The sequence below is a fragment of the Triticum dicoccoides genome, chromosome 1A, assembly GCF_002162155.2.
Source record: "Triticum dicoccoides isolate Atlit2015 ecotype Zavitan chromosome 1A, WEW_v2.0, whole genome shotgun sequence".
NCBI classification, from domain to species: domain Eukaryota; kingdom Viridiplantae; phylum Streptophyta; class Magnoliopsida; order Poales; family Poaceae; genus Triticum; species Triticum dicoccoides.
The window spans coordinates 301872215-301881002 of NC_041380.1; positions in this window are offsets into that span (position 1 = coordinate 301872215).

Consider the following 8788-nt stretch of genomic DNA (forward strand, 5'->3'; position numbering starts at 1 on the left):
CTTGGGGCGGCATATAAAGGGGGGGAGGTGGCTTGGAGGAGGGGCAAGGCGGTGCAGGAGGAGGAGTCCGGCTCAGACTCCTGTCCGAGTCGTCGTCGGCGGTGGCGCGCGTCCTGGTGCGGGACGCCGGCGTGGGAGATGGGCCGGCCCGGCTGGGTTTTGGCCCAGTCGGTGCCCGAAGATTTTTTTTAAATAATTCCGCCGAACATAAAAAAATCCTAGAAAATAAAATAAAAAATCCAAAAATGCCAAAACAAATTTTCACCGTCTAAATAAAAAATTTAGAACGAGATGAACATTTTCTTGGCCCTAAAATGCAATTTTGAAAACGTGCAATCTTTCTAATGCAAACAAAATTGCAATAAACTCCAAATAAAAACAAATATTTGATTTTAATATTTTTCTTCCAATATTTCAATTATTTTGGAGAAATCATATTATCTCCTCTCATATATTTTAATATGAAATATTTTCAGAGAGAAAAATAGTTAAAACCAAAAATCCTCGTTTCAATATTTGATAATAATCAAATTTGAAAACCGGGAAATCTCCAACTCTCTCCGAGGGTCCTTGAGTTGCTTAGGATTTTCGAGGATCGCGAGACGAAATGTAAACAAATATGATATGCAAGAATGATCTATGTATAACATTCCAAATTGAAAATTTGGGATGTTACAAACCTACCCCCCTTAAGATGAATCTCGCCCTCGAGATTCGGGTTGGCTAGAAAATAGGTGCGGGTAATCTTTGCGAAGGTCATCCTCTCGTTCCCAGGTGGCTTCATCTTCGGTATGGTGGCTCCACTGAACTTTGCAAAACTTGATAACCTTGTTGCGGGTGACTCGACTGGCAAACTCCAAAATCTTGACTGGCTTCTCCTCATAAGTCAAATCATTGTCCAACTGAATCGCCTCCAAGGGTATGGTATCTCTTAGCGGTATATCGGCCATCTCAGCCTGGCACTTCTTCAACTGGGAAACGTGAAACACATCGTGAACTCCTGACAGTCCTTTAGGTAACTCCAACTTGTAGGCAACTTCTCCCATCTGTTCCAAAACACGATACAGTCCTACAAATCTCGGGGCTAACTTTCCCTTAACTCCAAAACGTTTCACTCGTCGCAAAGGTGATACTCGCAGATATGCTCTATCTCCAATTTCATAGGTTACCTCCTTGCGTTTCGAATCTGCATAACTCTTTTGTCTGGACTGAGCTATCTTCAGTCTATCTCCAATCAGTTTAACTTTCTCCTCATACTCTTTGATCAAGTGTTGTCCAAACAACTGTCGGTCTCCAACTTCATCCCACATCAACGGTGTTCTGCACCTTCGTCCATACAGGGCTTCGAACGGTGCCATCTTCAAACTGACTTGGTAACTATTGTTGTATGAGAACTCTACGTAAGGAAAATTATCATCCCAACTAGATCCATAATCTAGCGCACAGGCTCTCAACATGTCCTCCACAATCTGGTTGACTCTCTCGGTCTGTCCATCCGTCTGCGGGTGAAATGTTGTACTGAACTCCAATCTCGTTCCCAAAGTTTGGTGCAACTGATGACAAAACTTTGAGTAAACTATGTTCCTCTATCAGGTACGATGGTCCTTGGAACTCCATGCAGACATATGATCCTGGACATATATATCTTGGCCAACTTCGCACTTGTATAAGTTGTTTTCACTTGGATAAAGTGTGCCACTTTGGTCAAGCGATCAACTACTACCCATATAGAATCATATCCTGATTTGGTCCTGGGCAATCCGGTGATAAAATCCATGCCAAGTTTATCCCACTTCCATTCGGGTATCGGCATAGGCTATAGCAATCCTGCTGGCTTTTGATGCTCTGCCTTCACTCTCTGACATACATCACATACGGCTACATACTCGGCGATATCCTTCTTCATCCCTGTCCACCAGAAATGTTCTTTGAAATCCAAGTACATCTTGGTGTTTCCGGGGTGTATCGAGTATGGTGAGTCATGAGCCTCCTGAAGTATTAATTTCCTGATCTCTAGGTCATTGGGCACATAAACTCGGTCCTCAAACCATAAGGTGTCGTGCTCATCCTCACGAAAACCTTTGGCCTTTCCTTCGCTCATTTTCTCTTTTATCTCGACAATCTCTTTGTCATCCTTCTGAGCTTCTCGAATCTTTCCCAACAATATAGACTAAAACTCCATTGTTGCAACAAAACGTCTAGGAACAATCTACAATTGAAGTTCCCAGAGATCCTCTGCTAAATCCTTCGGCAATCCCATGCTCTCTAGGGTATTAGCATAACTCTTCCGGCTCAAAGCGTCTGCTACGACATTGGCCTTTCCTAGATGATAGTGCAGCTTCATGTCATAATCCTTTATAAGCTCCAACCATCTCCTCTGCCTAAGGTTCAGTTCCTTCCGTGTGAAGATGTACTTCAAACTCTTATGATCCATGTACACATCACAATGGTTTCCAATAAGGTAATGCCTCCAGGTCTTCAACGCATTCACTACGGCTGCAAACTCCAAATCATGCGTAGCATAATTCAATTCGTGCGGTTTTAGTTGTCGTGAGGCATACGAAACAACTCTTCCATCCTGCATAAGCACACTTCCAAGTCCTAAGCGAGAGGCGTCGCAATACACTTGGAAATCCTTACGTATATCTGGTAGTGTTAGCACTGGAGCTGTAGTCAAATTTTTCTTCAACTCCTAGAAACTTGCCTCGCAATCTTCCGTCCAATTAAACTTGGTATGTTTCTTCAATAATTTCATCATTGGCTTCGCAATCTGGGAAAAATTCTCAATAAATCTCCAGTAGTATCCTGCGAGCCCAAGAAAATTGCGGATCTCGCTAACTGAAGTGGGTGCCAACCATTCAGTGACTGACTGAACCTTGGTGGGGTCTACTGCTCTACCTTCTCCTCATATAACATGTCCAAGGAATCTGACTTCCTTCAACCAAAACTCGCATTTGCTAAACTTGGCATACAACTGATGTTCCCTGAGTTTCTCGAGAACTAAACGCAAATGCTCCTTGTGCTCCTCTTCATTCTTCGAGTATACCATTATATCATCAATAAACACCACAACGAACTTGTCCAAATACTCCATGAACACCTTGTTCATCATGCTCATGAAATAGACAGGGGCGTTAGTCAGTCCAAACGACATGACCGTATATTCGTATAGCCCGTACCATGTGGTGAATGTTGTCTTGGGTATATTCTTCTCTCGAATCTTCAATTGGTGGTATCCTGATCGCAAATCGATCTTCGAAACACCTTAGCTCCTTGCAGCTGGTCAAACAGATCATTGATCATCGGCAATGGGTACTTGTTCTTGATTGTCACTTCATTAAAGGCCCGATAATCAACAACCATTCTTAGCGACTTATCCTTCTTCTCGACCAAAAGCACTGGGGCTCCCCATGGTGATGAACTCCGTCGAATGTAACCTTTCTCCAATAACTCCTTGATCTGTTTCTTAATCTCTTCCAGATCATTCACGGGCATCCGATAGGGTCTCTTGGATATTGGCCTTATACCTGATAATAATTCTATCAGAAACTCGATGTATCGATCCGGTGGCATGCCTGGTAATTCCTCTAGGAAAACATCCGGGTAATCCTTTACTACAGGCACTTCCTCCTGAACAACTCCTGTGAGGGTATTTACTTGGCTACTTCTTGGCGCATGCCTAGATACATACTTGATCCTTTTTCCCTCAGGGGCGGTGAGACAAATTAACCTACTAGCATAGTCAATGCTTCCTCCGTACTTTGAAATCCAGTCCATTCCTAATATCACATCCAATCCTTGTGACTCCAAGATAATTAGGTCGGACGGAAAAACATGGTTGCCAATGGTTAAGGGTATCTGGTTACACCATCGACTAGCCATATACTCTGCTCCAGGTGAGCTCACTAACAGTGGGGTCCTAAGGGTTTGGGTCAGTAGTTTAAACTTATCCACGAATTCCCTTGATATGTATGAATGCGATGCACCAGTATCAAAAAGAACAAGAGCGGTAAATGACTTAACCAAAAACTTACCTATAACCGCGTCTGGCTGCTCTTCAACCTCCTCCACGTTAATGTGGTTTACTTGTCCTTTGTTGAATGGATTGGGCTTCTTCCCAGCGCTCCCATTTCCATTTCCATTCTTCCCTTCAGGGCACTCTGTGGCATAGTGTCCAGTCTTCCCGCACTTGAAACAAGTAATGTGGCTTAGGTCTCTCTTGGCGGGTGTGGCTGGATTGGGGCGGTTCTGATTGTTGCTTGCTCCATTCCCATTCCCATTCCCATTCCTTGGGCCAGTATGGTTATGGTTACTTCCTCCATTATGGGTGTGGCATCCATGGTTATGAACAAGTCCTCTCGAGTTCGGGGTTAGGCGAGGCTTCTGTTGAGCTCCTGATTTATACCTCCCTTGTCCATACTTCCTCTTACGGCTCTCAATCTGCTGCTGCTTCCCTTCAATCATAAGAGCCTTATCTACCATCTCCTGTTAGTTGTTGAATGTTGCCACCATCAACTGCATGCTCATCTCATCAGTCAACCCTTCCATAAACTTCTCCTGCTTTGCGGCATCTGTGGCCACATCACCAGGGGCATAGCGAGATAACTTGCTAAATTCATCCTTGTACTGAGCCACAGCACGGTTCCCCTGGCGCAAGTTGCAAAACTCACGCTTCTTCATATTCATGGCTCTAGTTGAAACATGGGCTGTGCGGAAAGCTTGCTGAAACTGATCCCATGTCATCGTGGCTATAGGATAGGTGACAGTGTAATTCTCCCACCGTGAGGCTGCTGGTCCATCCAACCGATGTGCGGCAAAACGCACCTTCTTAGCATCGGTACATCCTGCAGTGGTTTACTCTCTTCCAATCCTGTGGAGCCAATCATCTGCTACTATGGGCTCAGTGCTACTGGAAAACACCGGCGGCTGCAATCTCAGAAAACGGGCTAAGTTGTCAACTGGTGGTGGATTGTTGTTGTTGTTGTTGTTGTTGCCTTGGTTCTGGACTAACAACTGCATCAGGGTATTCTGCTGCTGGATCAACTGAGTGAGCTCCGGTGGGAAAGCGAATCCGGGGTCACGTCTCGGAGGCATCTGATGGGTTTTAAAGGGGAGAGATTTAGAATAGAATGAGGTCTAATGAGAAAGCACTACCCATATGCACATGAGACAAACACAATCATTTCACTCAATCAATCAAGCAAGGGCATACAATCGATCTAGAACTATCGCAAAAGTGCTCGGACTACACTATTTACATGGTGGAATACTACTACTGATGTGGTGGTCTACTAAAAATATTCCTCGGTTGAAGACTCCATGATATCTGCTCCAGCTTCGTCTTCAAAGTCATCATCTCTAAGGTCGGAGTCGGTGTCGTCGATGATGATGTAGTCCTCCGGGCGAATCTCCTTGGGTTCTTCGTCTTCTTCTCCTGGTGCGGGGTCTCCCATGAATACTCCGATCTTCTTAATCAGGTCGTCATTCTTCTCCAATAGTGTCACAATTTCCTCCTCATATCCATCGCGTGTAGACTTAAGTTCTTCTTCCAGCTTGAAGATCCTTGTCTTCGCCTTTGATGTCTACTACACAACCTTCTTCTTGTAGACGTTGTTGGGCCTCCAAGTGCAGAGGTTTGTAGGACAGTAGAAAATTTCCCTCAAGTGGATGACCTAAGGTTTATCAATCCATAGGAGGCATAGGATGAAGATGGTCTCTCTCAAGCAACCCTGCAACCAAATAACAAAGAGTCTCTTGTGTCCCCAACACACCCAATACAATGGTAAATTATAGGTGCACTAGTTCGGCGAAGAGATGGTGATACAAGTGCAATATGGATGGTAGATAAAGGTATTTGTATTCTGAAATTATAAAAACAGCAAGGTAACTAGTGATAAAAGTGAGCGTAAACGGTATTGCAATGCGTGGAAATAAGGCCTAGGGTTCATACTTTCGCTAGTGTAAGTTCACTCAACGATACTAACATAATTGGATCACATAACTATCCCTCAACATGCAACAAAGAGTCACTCCAAAGTCACTAATAGCGGAGAACGAACGAAGAGATTATGGTAGGGTACGAAACCACCTCAAAGTTATTCTTTCCAATCAATCCGTTGGGCTATTCCTATAATTGTCACAAACAGCCCTAGAGTTCGTACTAGAATAACACCTTAAGACACAAATCAACCAAAACCCTAATGTCACCTAGATACTCCAATGTCACCTCAACTATCCGTGGGCATGATTATACGATATGCATCACACAATCTCAGATTCATCTATTCGACCAACACAAAGGACCTCAAAGAGTGCCCCAAAGTTTCTACCGGAGAATCACGACGAAAACGTGTGCCAACTCGTATGCATAGGTTCATGGGCGGAACCCGCAAGTTGATCACCAAAACATACATCAAGTGAATCACGTGATATCCCATTGTCACCACAGATATCCACGGCAAGACATACATCAAGTGTTCTCAAATCCTTAAAGACTCAATCCGATAAGATAACTTCAAAGGGGAAACTCAATTCATTACAAGAGAGAAGAGGGGGGAAGAAACATCATAGGATCCAAATATAGCTACTGGTACATACCCTCAGCCCCGAGGGAGAGAGAGAGATCAAACACATAGCTACTGGTACATACCCTCAGCCCCGAGGGAGAACTACTCCCTCCTCGTCATGGAGAGCACCGGGATGATGAAGATGGCCACCAGAGAAGGATTGCTCCCTTTGGCAGGGTGTCGGAACGGGTCTAGATTGGTTTTCGGTGGCTACGGAGGCTTCTGGCGGCGGAACTCCCGATCTATTGTACCCATGGATGTTTTTAGGGTATATGGAGATATATAGGCGGAAGAAGTACGTCAGGGGGGGCCACGAGCGGCTCACGAGGGTGGAGGGCACGCCCAGGGGTGGGTGCGCCCCTTTCCTCATGACCTCCTTGCAGATCCCCCAACGTGCACTCCAAGTCTTCTGGGATTCTTTCCTTCCAAAAATGAGTTCCGTGAAGTTTCAGGTCAATTGGTCTCCGTTTGATTTTCCTTTTTTTCGAAACCCTAAAACAGGGTAAAAACAGAAACTGGCACCGGGCTCTGGTTTAATAGGTTAGTCCCAAAAATGATATAAAAGTGTATAATAAATCCCATAAACATTCAAAACAGTAGATAATATAGCATGAAGCAATCAAAAATTATAGATACGTTGGAGACATATCAACATCCCCAAGCTTAATTCCTGCTCGTCCTCGAGTAGGTAAATGATAAAAACAGAATTTTTGATGCGGAGTGCTACTTGGCATAATTTCAATGTAATTCTTCTTAATTGTGGTATGAATATTCAGATCCGAAAGATTCAAGACAAAAGTTCATATTGACATAAAAATGATAATACTTCAAGCATACTAACTAAGCAATTATGTATTCTCAAAATAACATGGCCAAAGAAAGTTCATCCCTACAAAATCATATAGTTTAGTCATGTTTCATTTTCGTCACACAAGAATAGAATGCTCTCATCATGCACAACCCCGATGACAAGCCAAGCAATTGTTTCATACTTTAGTAATCTCAAACCTATAAACTTTCACGCAATATATGAGCACGAGCCATGGACATAGCACTATGGGTGGAATAGAATATAATGAGGGGGTTATGTGGAGAAGACAAAAAGGAGAAAGTCTCACATCAACGAGGCTAATCAACGGGCTATGGAGATGACCACCGATTGATGTTAATGCAAGGAGTAGGGATTGCCATGCAACGGATGCACTAGAGCTATAAATGTATGAAAGATCAACAAAAGAAACTAGTGGGTGCGCATCCAACTTTGTTGCTCACGAAGACCTAGGGCACTTGAGGAGGCCCATTGTTGGAATATACAAGCCAAGTTCTATAATGAAAAATTCCCACTAGTATATGAAAGTGATAACATGAGAGACTCTCTACTATGAAGATCATGGTGCTACTTTGAAGCACACATGTGGTAAAAGGATGGAAACATTGTCCCTTCTCTCTTTTTCTCTCATTTTTTGGGCCTTTTTATGGCCTTTTTTGGGCCTTTTCTTGCTGGCGATCGGGGTTGAGGTGTTACTTGCCTTGCTGACGATCCGCGAAACCTAGGGACTCCAAATAACACGCTTCGCACTCCAGGAATTCTATCGCAAACAAACAATGGCATACATAAGCAATCAAGCAAAGAAGCACGGGTAAATCTCAAATAAGAAGATCTAACCAGAAAGTTCAACTTCAGAACTCCGGTTTGCAAAAAGAATCAAATCAAACGGAGCAACGAAACTCAAACGGCGAAAGAAAACAAGATCCATTTACTAATCTGGACTAAGGTCAAATTTTACAGTAGCAAAATCTTGTTTAAGTTGATTAAACAGAAAGAAGGTCTTGAGACGAAGATCTAGGCGCTTGAATCGCCTGATTCCGATAAACGAGCGAAAAGATAAACTGAAACGAAAATCGGATCAGAGATCGCGATCAGAAATAATCGCGGAAAAATCCCATAAAAGAAAACTGACGAACAGGCTAATGAACGAGCGTTCGTTGTCTGTAACTAACAAGCGAAAACCGTTCGTTTAAACAAACATACGGATGAACGTCCGCTAAAGAGAAGAACCGGGTAAAACCAGCGAACCGAACAAAAAAATGAACTAGGTTTAAAAAAACTGAATCGGTTTTTCTTAAAAAGAACGGCGGCGAACGGCTACCTCGTCGGGTCCGGCGTGATGCGGGGCTCCGGCGGGGCGAGGCGGCAAGGCGAGGCTCGGGAGGCGGGCTGC